Source organism: Trachypithecus francoisi, unplaced genomic scaffold, assembly GCF_009764315.1.
Source record: "Trachypithecus francoisi isolate TF-2019V2 unplaced genomic scaffold, Tfra_2.0 Lachesis_group0, whole genome shotgun sequence".
NCBI classification, from domain to species: domain Eukaryota; kingdom Metazoa; phylum Chordata; class Mammalia; order Primates; family Cercopithecidae; genus Trachypithecus; species Trachypithecus francoisi.
In genome coordinates, this window is record NW_022681453.1 from 133,854,564 (window position 1) to 133,872,941 (window position 18,378).

An 18,378-nucleotide genomic window follows, 5' to 3' on the forward strand; every position below is an offset into this window, starting at 1 on the left:
GTTTTTGCCAGGTTTCTCATAAAGTTAGTAAATATTTTGTCAATAATTAGTAAGAATTGTATAGGGATACACTGTGAGGCCATATAAATATTCTGGCCCTCATTAAACTTTCACCCATTTGTTCCAGCATCCATTGATGATTTTTAGCTGAATTCATGATTACTACGATGGTGGCCAAATGGTGATTTTCTAACTTCATCATTTTTTTCTACACCTATTAGATGGATTTCTACTATAAAAGAGAGCTTTCCCTTCTCCTCAGCTTATTTCCTTATTTATGTAAACATAGACTCATGAATTGCAGTTCTATTCAATAGGTTGTAATAAATCAGTAACATTTTTTATTTTGATGCCCAAATTAATACAGGTTTGACCAAAGACAATCCCTTCAAGCTGGCTCGGATTTTTGACTTTTAAAAGAGGCCAATTTTTTATTCAAATATGTCTCCACATAGTAGGAGTAAGGTCTTGGGAGAAAATGAAGTGGAAAGTTTCGGCAGCGCGCCTGGTGATGGTGAGCAAAGTGGCCTTTACCATGTCAGCGCTCCCTCAACTGTTCCAGCCTCTCACAGCTTCTTCCTCCTTCTCTGTCCTAAAAGGGAATTAAATGCTGGATCTTGGAGGCACCTTAGAGATTATCAGGTCCCTGATTCCCAAACACTGATTACCAAGGGCTGTGTGACTGCAACCCCTGGAGTAGTTTCTCAGAATAGGTGCCCCCACCTTCACCCCAAAGATTCAGATTCAAAAGCCCGACCTGGTGGGATGAACCCTTTTTGTGTATATGAAGCCACCCAGATGACTCCCGCGCTTAGCCAACACCCACCCTACTCCCATAGACATGCACACCCCGCTTTTTTTGCAGGTGAGAAACCAGTGACTCAGAGAGGGGAATCCGCGTGCTCAGGTCATGCTGTGAATGCCAGAACTGGAAGTTTCTTGCTCCATTAACACTGGCTTTTTGCCTGCATTGTGCTATCTCATTATAGTTCTTTGAAAGCTCTGAAATTTTTGGCTGCTAACAGTTGTTCTCACAGCAGTAAGAATGAGGAATTTACTTGTAGGATGGACAATGTTTAAGTCAGGTGTTTGTAAACCAGGGGCTATCTCTGCTCATTTACTTGATTCTTACATGCAATGTAGTTGGTTTATTTTATGCTGATTCCCAGAGTTTCATCATTTAAACTGAAAAGAATAATAATACTTTATATGGCCATTGTGAGCATTCATTTTAGAGATACTGTAAGTCTGGCATTTTTGCTAACTAAATATGCATTTACCACTCCGCCTACCCCAAATATGCACACACACACACACACAGACACACACACACACGCACTCCCCTAATTTCACTTAAGGAAGCACTTTCTGTTACCATTTATCTCTCTCTTACCTCCTGGCCCCTCACTGACAATAACAGCAGTATGTCCTTTTGCCATTGAGAAAGACAGCTGTAAGATAAACAGACGCCATTGCATTGTACATACATGTCCCCCTGAGACCATTCTGCACTGTAGCCACCACCCCGTCCCCTGGGCTACAGGAATCTGACTATTAAACAAAACTAACCTTTAAACATGTAAACTGTATCCACCCAATAACAATTCAGCCATACTTCCTTACAAATCTAGACACGACCCAATACGTTAAAGGCTTTGTGGCACTACAGTGAAGGAAGGGAACATCTTTTCAACATGTTTATAAACACAAATAACAGTGCAGGGTGCTCAAGGCCTCAAGTAATCCACTGCTAACTTTTTCATTAGGTGGTCCTTTGTTGAGCTTCAGCTCCCTTCCAGTACCTTCCATTCATTTTCTTCATCAAGGACATCTGCAGTGCACGGTAGCATCTGGGGGCAGGTTTCCTGAGCCCCCAGCAGGATTCCATTTCTCCACCTTCCACTGCCATCTGACTGCTGATGCCCAGGCCTCCAGAGGAGGAAGGGCTATCCTGATATTATGAGAACAAATGAAGCTAAGAAGTGGTTTGAAGTGGGAACAGTCAGGCCCTAGAGACAGAAAGAATAGTTAATAAATCTGTATTGTACTGAATTAAATAGAGCATCTTAAGCTATCTACTGGGAATAGAACAATGCAGAAACTCCTGTGTTTTTTAGTAACATTAGCAAAAGAGCTTAACATCACCGATAATTAAAATCACATCCACGTTTGGCTTTGGAATGCATAAGGCATCACAATAACTCAGCACTGAAGGGGCTTGTAGTGGTTTTAAAATAAATCCACACATTCTTTGCAGTGTGCTCCCTTCAATGCAGCCTCATTCCTCTCCTCTTAAATGTGGGTTATTCTGAGTGACTCATTTATCATAGAATGTAGTGAAAATGGAGGAATATGACTTTCAAAGATATGTTGTTAAAGACACTGAGCTTCTGTCTTGCTCTCTCTTTTGGATCATGTGCTCTTCAGGGAGCCAGCTGCCATGTCATGCAGACACTCAAGCAGCCCTATGGAGAAGCCACAAGGTGAGGGGCTAAGGCCTCTTTCCCACAGCCATGTGAGTGGGCCATTCCGGAAGCAGATCCTCCAGCCCCAGCCAAGCTGACAGACGACTGCAGCCCCAGCCAACATCTAGACTGGAGCCTCATGAGAGACCAACCCAGAGACCCCACCCAGCTAAGCCACTCCAGAATCCCTGACCCCAAACATTGTGACATGATAAAAATGTGTTGTTTAAGCTACTAAATTGTGTGGTATTCTGTTATGGAGCAATAGATAATGAATACAGCGCTCTTAATCTTTTCCATAGCAACTGTGACAAAAGGTAGTGTGGGTTCAGCTTGCACCTCCCATGACAGAGAGCTTGCTTCTTCTCAGGGCAGACCCTTCTGTTGCTTGGCTGGTCTCTTACCACTGCTGCTCACACTGAGCTGGTTTTGGCCTCTCTGTAACTTCCATCCCTGGTTCAAGATATGCCTCATAAAGCAAAGGTGAAGCTTCTCCTCTTTTATGTGACTGCCCTTCAGACAGCTGCAACTCGTGATTTTGCTGGCCTCCTGTGTGCTCTTGTGCTGGCTAAAGAGAGAAGAAGGGGAGGCAGCACCTTTTGAGGGGCACAGGAAAAGAGGCATAGTCTGTGTATAGGAAAAAAAAACTGCTTTATGCTCTCTTTGGTACTCTCGCAACAGTTTTGGTCACCAAAATATGTGGGGTTTTCCCCCACACCAAGCAATTCTCTAATTCTCTGTTGATTTAATTGTAATTGAATTACAATTTAATTCAATTCTGACAGTAGCCAGAGTTAGTGCAGACCACACAGGTTAAGATCTCAGTCCCACAAGACCACTTCTCACTTCAGACACCAATCACAAAGAGTAGGTCCCCAGGTTACCCGCAACTTCTCTCTGACGTGGCTACACGGAAGTGCAGCTGCCTCACTGGGTTTAATCATTTGCTAGAATGGCTCACAGAACTCAGGGAAATACTCTACTTACTTGGAAGATGTTCTCCCCGCCTTCACTGTAGGGCCACAAAACCTTTACAATTTTGGATGGATTCTAGATGTGTAAAGAAGTGCGGCTGAATTGTTGCTGGGTGGAAACTCCACTGATTACAAAGTATACGACTCAGCAAGAGTCAAATGGAAGAGATGCAAAGAGAAAGGTGTGGGGAAGGGGTCCGCTTCCGTGCCCTCTCTGGGTGTGGACCCTCCCAGAACCTCCACAAGCTCAACAACCTGGAAGCTCTCTGAACCCAGTCCTTTTGGGGTTTTATGGAGGCTTATTGTTTACATCATTAGCTATTAGTTATTAACTCAACCTTCAGCCCCCTTTCCCCTCCCTGGAGGTTGGTTGCGGAGGCAGTGGGGCGGGGGAGGGAGTAGTGGGACTGAAAGTTCCAACTCTCTAACCACATGGTGAGTTCCCCTGGCAACCAGTCCTCACCCCAAGGCTGTCCAGGAGCTTCCAGCCCTTGGTCATCTCACTCGCACACAAAACGACACTTATCACTTATCACAAGGACTTTATGAGCTATGTGCCAGAAAATGGGGAGGGGTGGGAACAGGACAAACATATATTTTTTATTATATCCCAATGTCATAGCTTGGAATTAGGCCACAGTCCTTCATGTACCAATCCAAGAAAGGCTGGATTCTGGGAGATTTTGAGAAATGGATGGCACCACTCCTAAGCCACTAGATAACAATCATAGCAGTAACAGTAATAATTACTGCTGACATAGCACTTAAACAGGCTACCAGATCCTCTTCCATGTATTTTGTATGTGCTGTCATTTAATCCCCACAAAAGCTCAGAATTATTGCCCCTTTTCACAGAGGAGGAAACTACAGTGCCAATAGGTTATAACTTGCCCACAGCCACATAGCCAGCAAGCAACAGAGCAGGATTTAAAGTGAGGCAGCCCAGCTTCAGAATACTCCTCCCTACAACTCAGTAGTCCCTTCCCTTCTGGATCTAGTTCATCTTAGAGCTGCATTGAAAGCCGTTATAGAAACAAAAATTGCAACCATTTATTGAGCATCTGCTATTTCTCAGTACCTGGGCTGAGTGCTTCGTACACACTAGAAAAATTAAGGTTCACGGTCAATGGAACTAATCATTTACATTTATTTATCCAGCACAGACACTTTGCTGATCCCACTGGGGACACAGTGGTGACTCAGGCTTGGGTCCTGCCCTTACAAATTTTTCAGTCCCAAAGCAATAAATTATGTACAAAAATAGTTATAGTTTGAGGCATAGAGCAAGAGTTGCCCTTTTGGAGAGGAGTAGATAGAGCAATGTTATGTTCTAAATGATCATGTTCTCCCAAAATTCATGTTAAAATCCTAGCTCCCAAGGTGATGGGATTAGGAGGTTAGATCTTTCAGGGGGTAATTAGGTCATGAGACTGGAGGGCTCCTGAATGGGATTAGTGCCCTTATAAAGAGCCTTATAAAGAGACCCAAGGGAGCCCATTTGCCCAGTTCACCATGTGAGAATACAGCAAAAAAAAAAAAAAAAAAAAAGGTGCCATCTATGAACGAGAAAGTGGGTCTCACCAGACTCTAAATTTGCTGGTGCCTTGATTTTTGATGGCCTAGCCTCCAGAACTGTGAAAAATAAATTTCTGCTATTTGTAAGCCACTCAGTCTATGGTATTTCATGACAGCAGCCTAAAAGGACTAAGACAAGCACGACACACGGAGAGAGCTGGGGCTATAGGGGTGTTACCTGAGTAGGCTTTATCTGAACTGGTTCTTGAAGGAGGATATGGTTGGGGAAGGTAGAGGTGGGAGAAGGGCACTCTAGGAAAAGAAACAGGACAGGGGTTAAGATGAGAAGAACGAGGCTTCACTCTAACCAAAGACAGAATGATGAGCTAGAAAGATGGAAACACCATATACTGGGGTGGTTTTTGTCTAATCCTGTGCCTAACGTGTGATTTTAGAGAAACCCATGGTCTTGAGGCTGCTGTGGATTTGTGATTTCAGCAAATCTATCCCAGGCTGGAAAAGCAGAGGCCCTGTGAGGCCTTCATCTGGAGCAAATGAAAACTGTCAGACCCTCAGAGCCCCCAGGACACTCATTTATTATGGTGAGAAATATTGATATTAATAAACCCTTCTGCCTGATACAATTTTTTGTCATCACCCTCTTCTCCCACCCCCTGCTGCTGCCACCACCAGTTTCCATTTGGAGAATCAGACTGGCAGCAGAACATCACACTTCTTGCAGACCTGTTGGATACACATTCATAAATACTCAACGCCAATCCTTTTATGTCTAATGAGTGGGAGGTGAGGGGTAGAGGTTCTGACTGGCCAGTGGGAGATTTGCAAACTGTTTTGCTGGGATTTCCTCTCCCCTGTGGGAAAGAGGGAAAGACATGACCCTACCAGCTTCCTGCATGTGATGTGCCTGCAGGCACTGGGGGCAAAGTCATGACTCTGATCCATAGGTCGGGGGGGGTGGGTATGTTTTTGGGAACTTGTGTTTTCTGAGATCTCAGGGAAGAGGCAAATTCTGATTTTGTGAGGCCTGAAAGTTGTACAATTTGGGGACCTTTTATAAGAAAAAGAATATCAAATTATGAATACAAAGTGAGGCTTACAAAATTTTTTTTAGAGTCGAGGTCTCGCTCTGTCACCCAGAGTGGACTGCAATGGTGTTATCATGGCTTTCTGCAACCTTGAGTTCCCGGACCCAAGCAATCCTCCTGCCTCAGCCTCCCAAGTAGCTGGGACTAGCAGGTGCGCTTCACCATACCTAGCTCAAAGTGAGATTTCAAAGTCACTATTTATTTAGAATGATTAAAGAAATCACAACAAATTTTAAATCTTAAAAATGCTGATAAATACCATGAATATCACAAAATTCAGAAAAATGTTTTATTAACTGCCTGACATATGACTAAAATTTTTTTTTTTATTTTTTATTTTTTTATTATACTTTAAGTTCTAGGGTACATGTGCATGACGTTTATATCATGTATAACTCCCCAAAGCAATCTCTCCCTCCTCCCCCCTCCCCATGATAGGCCCTGGTGTGTGATGTTCCCCTTCCCGAGTCCAAGTGATCTCATTGTTCAGTTCCCACCTATGAGTGAGAACATGCGGTGTGGTCACACACTCTCTAGGTCACTTCTTCAAATGGCAACAATTTTGTAATAGTTCTGCAGAGAGAAGACAATTCAGTCTGATGTCTAGCATGTTTGATTCAAATTATTAATATTTTCTTATTGATTTTTTCAGAAGTTTCTTTTAGCTTCACAACTCTTTATTAAATATGCCACTTAAATGTTTAGGATTTTTGTAAATTTGGGGAAAACTTTTAACAAAATATCTTTCCTGTATGACTACAAGACTTCTGTAGCTATCTCCTTAAACGCTCTTTGAATTGAGAATTACTCATCGATTCATTGACCAGTTAGTCATCCACATTCTCATTGTGGAGATGCACGATGTTATCCTCAGAAGTGCCAGTTTCATATTGAGACAGTAGGAAATGTAAATCTTTCTCCAGTGTGTTCATATGATTCACTTCTCTTCATTAACTGGACTATTAAATGATCCGGGAGTCTATTCACTACAATTTTATTGGGAAGTGATCTCTTCCTTTTATTGAATTACTGCTTTTGATGCGATTAAACAATATTTTATTGTAATTCTATCCTTGGTGTCTGAATAATTTCTATGTATCTCATTTTTTTTCTTTTTTGCTCCATTAACTTTTTTTCTGAAATTTCTCTGAGTTTCTGAATAAATACACTTAAAGATGACAAAAGATTATACCCATCATAAATGCCAAAATTGGGAGTCTGTACTCTCTTATTTCTTTTCTTGAAATGTTCCAAAAACGTCTTTCCAAAATGAATTTAAATGGCTTGTTGAGCTTTATAAACTTGTAAGTAAACACCTTGCTTCTTCTTATTTGTCTTTGAATTTCTCTTCTGAATCTTCAAAAATACATTTTTAAATTTTATTTTTATTTTATTTTATTTTTTGAGATGGAGTCTCACTCTGTCACCCAGGCTGGAGTGCAGTGGTGTGGCCTCAGCTCACTGCAACCTCTGCCTCCCGGGTTCAAGTGATTCTCCTGCCTCAGCCTTTGGAGTAGCTGGGACTACAGGTGTGTGCCACCACACCTGGCTAATCACACCCAGCTAATTTTTGTATTTTCAGTAGAGACAGGGTTTCACTATGTTGGCCAGGCTGATCTTGAACTCCTGACCTCATGATCCGCCCACCTTGGCCTCCCAAAGTGCTGGGATTACAGGTGTGAGCCACCATGCCGGGCCTGCATTTTCTCAAAGATTGTTGTATCTATGTGTCAAGGCTTGAACAGGTTTATAATGGTAGACCAAATGTTACCTGCAGATATTACCTGGGTGCCATAAGACACATTCATGTTAAAATGAAATTTGGGTCCTACACATTTTGAACAGAAGTATTCCTGGAAGCCATTCCTGTACCAGACAGCCGGTTGAGCACGTTGACTCACACCTATAATCCCAGCACTTTGGGAGACCAAGGTGGGCAGATCATCTGAGTTCAGGAGTTAGAGACCAGCCTGGCCAACGTAGTAAAACTCCATCTCTACTAAAAATACAAAACGTAGCTGGGCGCAGTGGCTCATGCCTGTAATTCCAGCTAGTAGGGAGGCTGAGAGAGGAGAATCACTTCAACCCAGGAGTCAGAGGTTGCAGTGAGCCGAGATTGTGCCACTGCACTCCAGCGTGGGCAAGAGAGACAGACTCCATCTCAAAACAACAACAACAACAAAATTAGAACCAAAACCTGTACAAGATAGCTAATAACAACTCATCTATACATGAAAGTGGCAGTGATTTCCAAACACATAATTATATCCCAATAGATGTAAATTAATATGTGCCAACTCAACCTCCCCTTAACCAAATACCTCAAATGCCCATGGACACTACATACAACACTATCTGGCATCAGTGAGAATATGATGGAGGAGAAGTTGCAATGGAAAGAAACAGTGGTCTTAACCAACTGCAATAAGTCGCGTTTACTTTTAAAGAAGCGCTCAAAAAATGATGGGAGGACCCTGAAAAAGCTCCCAAGGGCCAAATCTGGGATTGTTTGAGCAATTATGGTAATAAATTGTATTCATTCACTTATTCTATTTAGTGATATAAATAAAAGTAATTGATTAAATAAAGAAATGGGGGAGAAGGAACAGTTCTTCCTTATAGAAGATTTCAATGAATACATATGGAAAGGTGGAAATGGAAAAATCATCATCTGGCAAATACCCCAGTAGTAATTTTCGTTGGCAACAATCACCAATAAATAGGAAAATCAGTGGGTAAACTATGATGGTAAAGAGCATATTTGTACCAGTATCAATGCACCTCTTCATCTGATACTTATTCATTACTGGGGAAACCGGAAACTTCACAGAAGAGAAAACTGAAGATACTATCTCTACCAGGTGGTCAAAGTTAACATCCCTAGTAATGACACATATCAACATCATGTGCCACCTGATCCAGTGCCTGGAAAAGATGTATCACAGCCATATAAGTAAAATATTTAGCGATCCAGTGGTTTTGGACATGCAGCGACATCCCCTGAAAATAAATGACAAGTTATTGCATCTCACCTCTTACCATTAAGAAAGAAGCCCCATGCCTGGGAGGACTCTTCAGGTTCTAGAGGCAGTACTTAGTGATATTGCTCTGACCATTTTACCAGGTAATATGGAAGGCTGTCAGCTCTGAGTCACAGCAGGTATAAGAGGCAATGCCATATTGCTTGGGCCAAATGATTGAGCAGACCCTACTGATATTAGTTATCTGTGGTGGAAGAATTCACCATGTGAAGCTTATGGCAAGCTCCAATAAGAGAATCATAATGTAGACCCCAGAGTCCTGGAGCAAGGCCATGCCATCTGCAGAGGAGACCTTAACACTACTTGAAAACAGCTCCCGGCATGCCACTTCCCTAATAGAGATGGAGCATCTGACAAGTGACCATGTGGCCAAAGCTACCCAGCACAAGCTAAGTAGTGTCTAACCTACCAAGCCATAAAGTTGGCAAGCCTAACAGCAATCGTGATAATGGAAACAGTACATCTGGGATTAGCTGTGAGCAGGGCCAGAGGGTGAATGTAAGCTGTGCTAATAGACGGCCCAGACCCCATGGCATCTATCGCTGCTGTATCGATGTCTCTCCCTTAGACAAAACTTGTGGCCACATGAAGTATGCCTTACAGCCAAGCTGATGGAGGGAAAAAAAGGGCTGAGATTGGTTCAAGGAAGTATAAGCTTGGTTTGGGGGTGCTAGCCAAAACGGGACTGCTGTGGCACTGTAGTCCCATTCAGGGTGGTCCCAAAAAACATGGCAAAGAGGAATCCTCTCATTAGACTGAACACACGGTCATTCACTTTGTGTAGGAAGAGAAATGGCCTGAAGCAGGAATATATAACTCAGGGCTATGAAAAATGACTAGGCCGGTTGGCCAGGGGCCTGAAAAGGGAAAGAATGTAAGACTGGGGACTGGGACAGAGCATGTAGTTGGACTTACAGGAGCAGGCATATGGAGTTAAGACCTTTGCAATGCATGTTAGTGCCCACTAGGGAGCACCTACCGTGGAAGAGGTACTTCACTCTGTGCAGATAGGGTTCCTTCCTTTAGGATGTGATTAACACCCTAAATCAAAGACTTTTATATGAGTTGGTATCCCCAGTAGGAAGAATACATGGGCCCAGGAACCAAGGAGTAAGGTTGGGAAAGGTCCTGCATACCAGCATTCCCAGGGTCACACTTGGCAATTAATGCTTGTGATTGCTGCAACATTAGGCTCTGTGGGTCCAAAGGGCCTGCTTCCCAGAAGGAAACACTTGCACCGGGGGACAAGGTAAGTGTCCCATCAGACTTTAAGCCTTAGCGGCTTCCTAGTCACCTTGGGCTTCTTGTGCCAAAAGATAAGAAGGCAAGGCCCCCATGCTAGCCAGGATGATTGACCCTGAGTGCCAGGGGACGTAGGGCTGCTGTTCCACAGTGAAGGCAGGGTGGAATAAGGCTGACACTCTGGTGATCTGTTGGGGGCTTTTCTTGGTGCTGTCCTGCCTACTTTTGATGGTAAATTGGTGAGTGTAGCAGCCATGGCTTGAGAACAGCAAAATGACCAGAAACTTGGGGATGATGGTTTGGGTCATCCTACCAGGTTAGGCACCTGGACTAGCAAAGGCAACAGTAAGAAGAGTATAAAATGAGTAACCTTGAGGCCAACTACAGCCACTCAGGGAATACACCACCCCTCTAGTCTTTATCTTGTAAGTGGTGAAGAAACCAACCAGAATTCCAGAAGAGCTGTTCCCAGGTGGATTGGACTTATAAAAAGCCAGTAGATTTGGTCAGTGCAAGATATGGACTGTAGAGGATGCGCTGGTGTATCACCCAGATCTCTCCTTTCAGGGCCAAGGCCCCCGTTTCCTTGGCTGCCATGAATGTTGGCTGCTGACTGCTCACATCTGAACCTTCTAGGAATTGCCCCTCACTGAAGAGAGCTTCTGGCATAAAAGGCTGAGGATCCTTGCCTCAGTTTGGGACAATTCAGAAGGCTCATCTCTGCTCCAGAGCACCCTGCTAGAATTGGCTGAGGCCTCTGTTGCTTCTGCATTGCAGCTCAGCTCTTCTCTCTGCTCATTCCAGCTCCCTCACTCCCTTACAGGTGTTGTTCCCAAGAACAGGCAAACAAACTTCCCATACACAAACACCTGTCACAGAATCTGTTTCCTAGGGAGCCTGACCCCAGGAGTCCAGAATTTTCTCCAAGCTCTTGACATGAGTTAGGGGTGTTTGCCCCTACATGCAATGGTTCAACTACGGTAGACGAGGGAGGATGATGTAAAGCAGAGCTCCTACTAACCCTGTGTGAGCATAGAGGATAAGCAAGACATCAACCTTGGTGGTTTAAGTCACCTGAGATCTGATGGTTGTTTGGTACTACAATACAGTCTAACTCTCCTGACTGATACAGAATCAACACAATGATTCTGCCTTTAACAATTTATAGATTCTGGTCTCCATTCAGAAGTGGCCAATCTTAATGCATAAAGCAAATGTATGTCTGTACTTATGGCTGACAAACTAGAGTCAAGCTAGAAAGAGTCAAATAGAGTCAAAGAGGCTAAGTGCCATCATTGGGGCCTTTCTTTAAAAAAAAATTAAATTAAATTTTTTTTTAAGACAGTCTTACTCTGTTACCCAGACTGGAGTGCAGTGGCACAATCTCAGCTCACTGCAGCCTTCGCCTCCTGGGTTCAAGTGATTCAACTGCCTCAGCCTCCCAAGTAGCTGGGATTACAGTCATGTGTCACCATGCCCAGATAAAATTGGGGGTTTTCTCAAGCCTGACTGAGAGTTGCAGGATGGAACTCAAAGTTGCTTGGGGTGCTTGTTGGACAAGTCTGGAACATGGAGATGAATTACCAGACAGCAGGTCCTGGTTAGAATCGGTTGGCTAATTTGCATATGTTTTCAGGTCACTGCCAAGACCTTTTTGCAGGCAATCCAGATGGGTCTGGACTCAAGTGAGAAGTGAGTCATCAATGCTTATATCAATGAGAAAAATAAAGATTGGTAATTCAGTGTTGGGTTCCATGTGTTTTTTTAGTGGGAGGCATGAATCCAAGAGAAAGGTCTTGGCACTACACAGTGCATTCTTTGACAACAGCTCTTGTTAAGGACCTTTCCAAGGAGTTTTAAGCAGTGGTTGTTGCTGATAAAAGTTGACCAGGCAGGGAGCCTTACATTATGGTCCTATCTGTGTGGGTGAAATGTCTTGAGTCTGTGAATGATTTCTGACACCCCTGTTAGTGTCCTGCAATACAACACAATGTTATCTGGCTTAGGAATATGCTACTGGCCTCAGCTGCTGAGGAAGAAACCGGAGCCTCATCTGCTAATATTTCATGAGAGTTAAGTTTTGGGAATTTGTGTGTTGTCTAATTAGAGCCATGGGCAGTGCATCTGACCTCTTCCATCCATTTTCTGCACAAGTCTTGGCCGGTTAATTATTTTTAATCCCATTTTGATATTTTATTACCTCTGCTGACTACAGACAATGTGGGCATTGACAACACTAAAGATTCTGTAGGTTTTTACAACTTTAAGAACCAATCTATTGAATACATGTCCCTATGATTGTAGAGTATTTTAAACCTAGTAATGAGATTTTCTGGAGGTCTTTTGCTGGTCACCATTGTGTCAGCCTTGGAACATATATACGCTTCTACCCATTTTGAAGAGACATATAGATTACTAAAACGTTTCCATACCAATAGCATTTTCTTTATCTGGATAAATGTAGCTTGAATACTAATTATAAGCAGCCCCCAAGGAACAGAAGAAACTGCTTTCTTTTCCTTTTTCTTGGCAGTTCTCTCCTTGCTCCCTTCTTGGTTGTGAGCCTGATAAGTAGGTCCGCTCTTATCATACTATTTGTCCAGACTAGAACATTTTGGAACATACCAGGCAAGTCTCGTGTTTCCTTACATCCTCTCTCTTTTCATGTGGATTGTGTCATGGGCTACATAAGCAAGGTGGAGGAGGCAATTAATTCCTGTCATGCCAATCAAGATATGGATGTAAAAGACACTGCCATCTCCAAAGGTTCTGTGCTGAGTCTGAGACCTTATCCAAAATCTTCTCAGCTGAGGTAGGAAGAAGACAAATGCAGTCTGAGAATAACCAAAAATCTTAGCTGTGCTCTTATTCAAAGCAAACATCTTTTTAGGTAACATGTCCCCAGAAATCTTAATTCCTCCAGAAATTCCTCCATTGTGATAAACTGCCCGTGGACACAATATGGGTCAGACTCTGAAGAACTAAGTATACCCAGCTCAGGTAAGGGCAGCAAATTTGCTCCCCCAGGAGGCCAAGCACTGGTGCAACCTCCTGTGCAGAACAGATCGCGCCCCAGAGATCAGTCCCGTTCTTTTTCTCTCTTACACCAACACTTCCCACAAAGTGTTAGGCACTGTGCTAAGCTTTTCACAACAACCCTGAAGGGAGTATTATCTCAATGGTACAGATAAGAGAGATCACAGAGGCCAAGAGGCTAAGTGAGTTGCATTGACTGACCCTGGATTTAGGCCCCGGTCTGTCTGCCTCCAAAGCCTTTGCACCTCACCTCTCTGCTACAGCCCTTCCTTACTATGCACAATGGCCCCCTTTTTGCAGTACTAGTATGAGCAGGAGACAGGTTTCCTATCAACCTATATGTCTAGGGATTACAGCAGCAGAAAAAGAAATATTTTATTCATCTAATTGTTTATTCATTCCCCAATCCATTCATTTAACAAATATTTGTTGAATTGTTACTACGTCCAACACTGAGCTAGATGCTGAGGTAGAGAGGTGAACACTGAGGAAATGAGACACTCAAAAAACAAACACACAAATGAATACATAATTACAAACTGTGATAAATTTGGGTAAAGAAAATTGTCTTCCCAGTGCATTGCCATCTGCAGCCGCAATATTGGAAAAGCAATTTCAGTTGTGTAGTTTGTGAATCAGAACTGAAAGAACCTCTGGTGCAGCACTGTTCAAAAGAAATATAATGCAAGGCCGGGCGCGGTGGCTCAAGCCTGTAATCCCAACACTTTGGGAGGCCGAGGCGGGTGGATCAGGAGGTCAGGAGATCAAGACCATCCTGGCTAACATGGTGAAACCCCGTCTCAACTAAAAAAAAATACAAAAAACTAGCCGGGCGTGGTGGCGGGCGCCTGTAGTCCCAGCTACTTGGAGGCTGAGGCAGGAGAATGGCGTGAACCCGGGAGGCAGAGCTTGCAGTGAGCCGAGATCGTGCCACTGCACTCTAACCTGGGCAACACAGCGAGACTCTGTCTGAAAAAAAAAAAAAAAAAGAAATATAATGCAAATGACATATATCAGGGTAAATTTCCTAGAAGCCACATTAAAGCCAGTGAAAACAAGGAAGTGAAATTAATAATATAACTTATTTAACCCAATGTATCAAAATATCATTTTAACAAGTATCTCACTATTAATGAGGTATTTTGGGTTATTTATTCAGATTAGGTCTTCAAAATTCAGTGTGTGTTTTAGGCTTACAGCACATTTCAATTCCAACTAGCCTCATCTGAAATGCTCAGTAGCCGCATATTGAGAGTGGTTGCTGTATTGCATAGCACACCTTTTACGGATACAGATAGTGCAACTTTTGCCCGTAAGTCAGTGGTTTGCAACCTTTGCTGGCATGGAATTATCTCAATGCCAGTATCGTAGATTTTCATCTAATTGATGTGGGAGTAGAAGAAGGGGATTGCCTAGGTATCAGTATATTTTATGTCTTCCCAGGTGATTCTAATGTATAATGAAGGCTGAGAACCACTGCTCTAAGCAGTAGCAGTTTTGTACCCAAAGTCTTCAAATTATGCAAGGTGGCAAGCCTGAAGCCCCTTTAACCCAGGTTGATAATCTGCCCACCATCTTCCCTCCCCACTGCAAACTCAGCTCCGGGCCCAGATTCTAGGCCAACGACCTCAGTCTGGGAAGCTAGGTTGAGGAGCTCCAGGGCAGCCATGTTGCCCCATCATCACTTTGGCTGCCGGTCTCATTCTGACCTTTTTGCTCTGGCTCTGACAAATCTTCTGATTCCACCATTATTTTTTTAAAATTTTATCAACAAGAATGAGCTTGAATGATTCTGCCTTCATCATTGGATTGTGCCCTGTGTCTAAGTCTTGCCTGCCTTCTGAGAAACTGCTCAGTGTCTCTAGCCTTGTCAGTTCTCTCTCCGGTCCTCTGCTGTCCTATCCACTTGCCTTCTCTAAGACCTACTATGGGACTGTACCCTTTCTGTCACCTATTGGGACACTTACCACCACTTACCAGGTCCTTCTGATGCAGCAAACTCACTGTTCCTCCTTTCCCCCTCTTGCCAGGCCCCATTTCTCCGGATACCAGGTCCCACTGGCCTGACTGTTCTCTTCATCCCCCTCCTGACTTCTCTGAGCACCTGCTCCAGCTTCCCTCCATCGCTCAATAACCCTGCCCTGTCCAGTCCACATCATAGCATCTTCAGCCCAGGCCCCCTTAGCATCCTGTCATAATGGCTCATTAATCTGTATCTAGGCATTTCAACCTGCCCAGGAAACAGGCAGCTCTGCTTATTTCTATTTTTATCCCTCTCTCTTTTACTCTATTTTTTTATTTTACTTTCTTTTTTCAGTCTCCTCTCCAGTTGCTTCTTCTCTGGGTCTGCCACCCCCAGAGGAGGGAATAGAAAATCTAATAAATAGTGGTGCAAACACGTTTCCCACACCAAACACAAGAGGTGTTTGTCTCTGAGCTAACTCACTGCCTGTGGCTGCTTCAGGGGCATTAATAGGGCTACAAAGCCAGCTGAGAAAATCCCTCCAGGAAATTTGATTTCAAGCTCACAGTTTTCCCTCACAGCCTCTTTCACAGGGATCAAACAAATTTTTTTCCCCAAAAGTCCTCAGTATTGCTATCATCAGCCCTGGCAGTTCTGCTATGAGGGTATAGAGCCCTTGGCCGAAAAGTTAATAATTTCCATGCTATTTTGCTTACAGCTGGTGTCCCCAGGGTCAAACTTGTCAGATAAATAAAATTAAGGCTGTGAGGCTGTTAATCTAAAAATCTACCATGATTCTATTCCCAACAGAGATTTAGGGGAAGATGAAGATAAAGAGAAGAATAATTTCTAAATCAGTTCATCACATACACGAAGGCCAGGACTTAGGAGGCTCTTTTGTGTGTAGGGCGGGGGGGGGGCAGGAGGGGTGACTTTCTCAGCTGTGGTGAATTCCCACTGCTCCAGGCCACAAGGTGCAATTTCTGGAGCAGCTGGCCACTCTGGCTCTGTCCTTGGCCCTCTCCTAGAACTATTGTGCCATAACTTGGCCTTGTCATTGGACAAATGTGTGGTTTGTCTCTGGATCACTCAATCCTGTCCATTGACTTGAAATGCTAGAACTTAGCAGCAGCAATGGATGGGGTGAGCATTGCAGAATAGTAACATGAGGCCTGTGGAGTCCTGGGGGAGGGATGGAGGGATGGATGGATGGATGGATGGATGGATGGATAGATGGGGGCTTACTATGCTGACCATGAAAAGAATTTGTTCTTCCCTCTTATGTATAGTCAGAGATAATATTTTGAAACATCAATTGATATGCTTTTTGCCCCTGATAATATGTTTTTATTTTTTGGCTTTTCCACCTAGTATCTTCTTCACAGGATTGCCATGAGAATTAAATGAGATAATCTGGGAAAAACTGTTTAGCTTTGGTATTAATTTACAGTGAGGGATCATTATATGGCAGCTATTGCCATTATCCTCCCCATTTGACACTAATAAGTTGGTAGAACCTGCATTAGTCCTGCCCCACTAGAAAGCAGCTGCTGGCTTGAATTTCTTCAGACCCTCACTCTTCCCTTTTAGAGGGAGAACAGCACCACTGAGGCTTCCCAGCACCAGTGTAGACCAGCCCTTCCCTCCCTCAAGTGATCAAACAGTCTGAGCTGGAAGAAAAATAGAGCTGTGTATATGTCGGGGTTAGGGTTATAGAAGAGGTCTGCTCTTTTGGTTTTGAAAATTGTAACATATGGGAGAATTCCGCTGTGGTTTCTCAAAAAATCTTATATGAATGGAAGCTCTCACTGTTCGTTTTAGGAGTCCAAGCCATGTGACTCTGATGGTCCTTCAGACAGGAAAGAAATGCAGACCCAGGTGGGTACAGAAGAAGAAGCGGCAGTTTATCCTCCCTCAGCTCCTTTCCTGGAATTCAGATAAACAGACCTGCAGTGATTCTCGGCAAATGGAGGGGCATCCCTTGCTCCCACCACCCCTGTACTCACTCCAAAGATCAGTTTGCCCCGAATGTCAAATACAGTTCAAAAGAAAGCAGATCATAACTGGAATCTGGCTCTGTTGGACACTAGCTGTGTCTCTTGGGCAATTAATTCTCCCCTCCAAGTCCCTGAGCTGAGGGAGAAGAAAGAGAAAGGACCATCTTTGAGAAGCGGTGTTATTTGAGTTGAGTGGAAAGACGCTGGGGAAATCCGTCTTTTTGGCTAGAGGCACAGTCAGTAACTCCTCCAGGGGTCTTCTAAGTCCAAAGCCCCCAAAGAGGGCTGAGCTGGGAGCAGACAGAGCCCTCTGTGGCTGTGCAGATGGAGACAGCTTGATGAGAGCCAAGCCTTCTCCTCCCCGTGTGCAGTCTGCTGCTGCAAAGGCTGGAGCTTGGCAGAAAGGTGACTTGTCAAATAGGCGGCCTCCATGCATGCTTAAGACCTAGATTTTTTTTTCAAAAAGTACATATACTAACTCCAAGAGGACTGTCCTTGAAAGCAGAACAGCTGCTGCGTTTTCTCCGTGAAGATGTCACCTGTAACTCTCACAACTTCTATTTTTCTGATGCTAGGCAACAATCATAACAAACCATTTTCACTAGTAAAAACTTGCATCTGCAATCACAGTTAATCTGCATGTTTTTAAAAACTGTATTTCAGAAAGGGTCTCAAGTCCTCCAACATAACATCCAAAACACTCGTTCTCTTGTGAGAGATGTAAACATGTAAGTGAGATAGATAAGGCATGCAGCTGGGATGAGATCCATTTATTATGAACACGTGGAGCAGTGGTGGGAGCAGTGAAATGGCAGAGAAGCCATGTACCCCTTAAAGAACACCTCAAACATGGAAATTCAGCTTTGGGGAGCAACTAAATTAGTAAAAGTAAGATTTTTTATATCATAAGATTTTTCTCAGGATTTCCTTTGATAAAGGGTTGTTCCGGATCGCTTACAATATAGCATGATTTTTAAAAAGCCCATCTGTTCGCAACGTGCAATGTTTGCAAAAGCACAGTGGTTGGTTTGTCTACAAG

The 18,378-nt window shown here is 43.6% G+C and overlaps 1 long non-coding RNA gene across 1 annotated transcript in view; it reads right to left on the reverse strand.

The window, feature by feature from the left end:
- Positions 1 to 398: 398 nt before the first annotated feature.
- Positions 399 to 18,378, reverse strand: part of LOC117077347 — a 38,973-nt gene continuing 20,993 nt past the window's right edge. The window contains exons 4-8 of the long non-coding RNA XR_004434737.1: positions 2,745 to 3,033; positions 1,570 to 2,009; positions 1,394 to 1,451; positions 850 to 1,185; positions 399 to 592 (exon numbers count right to left, since the gene is read on the reverse strand). This is a non-coding gene — a long non-coding RNA (uncharacterized LOC117077347). The remainder of the gene's footprint in view (positions 593 to 849; positions 1,186 to 1,393; positions 1,452 to 1,569; positions 2,010 to 2,744; positions 3,034 to 18,378) is intronic.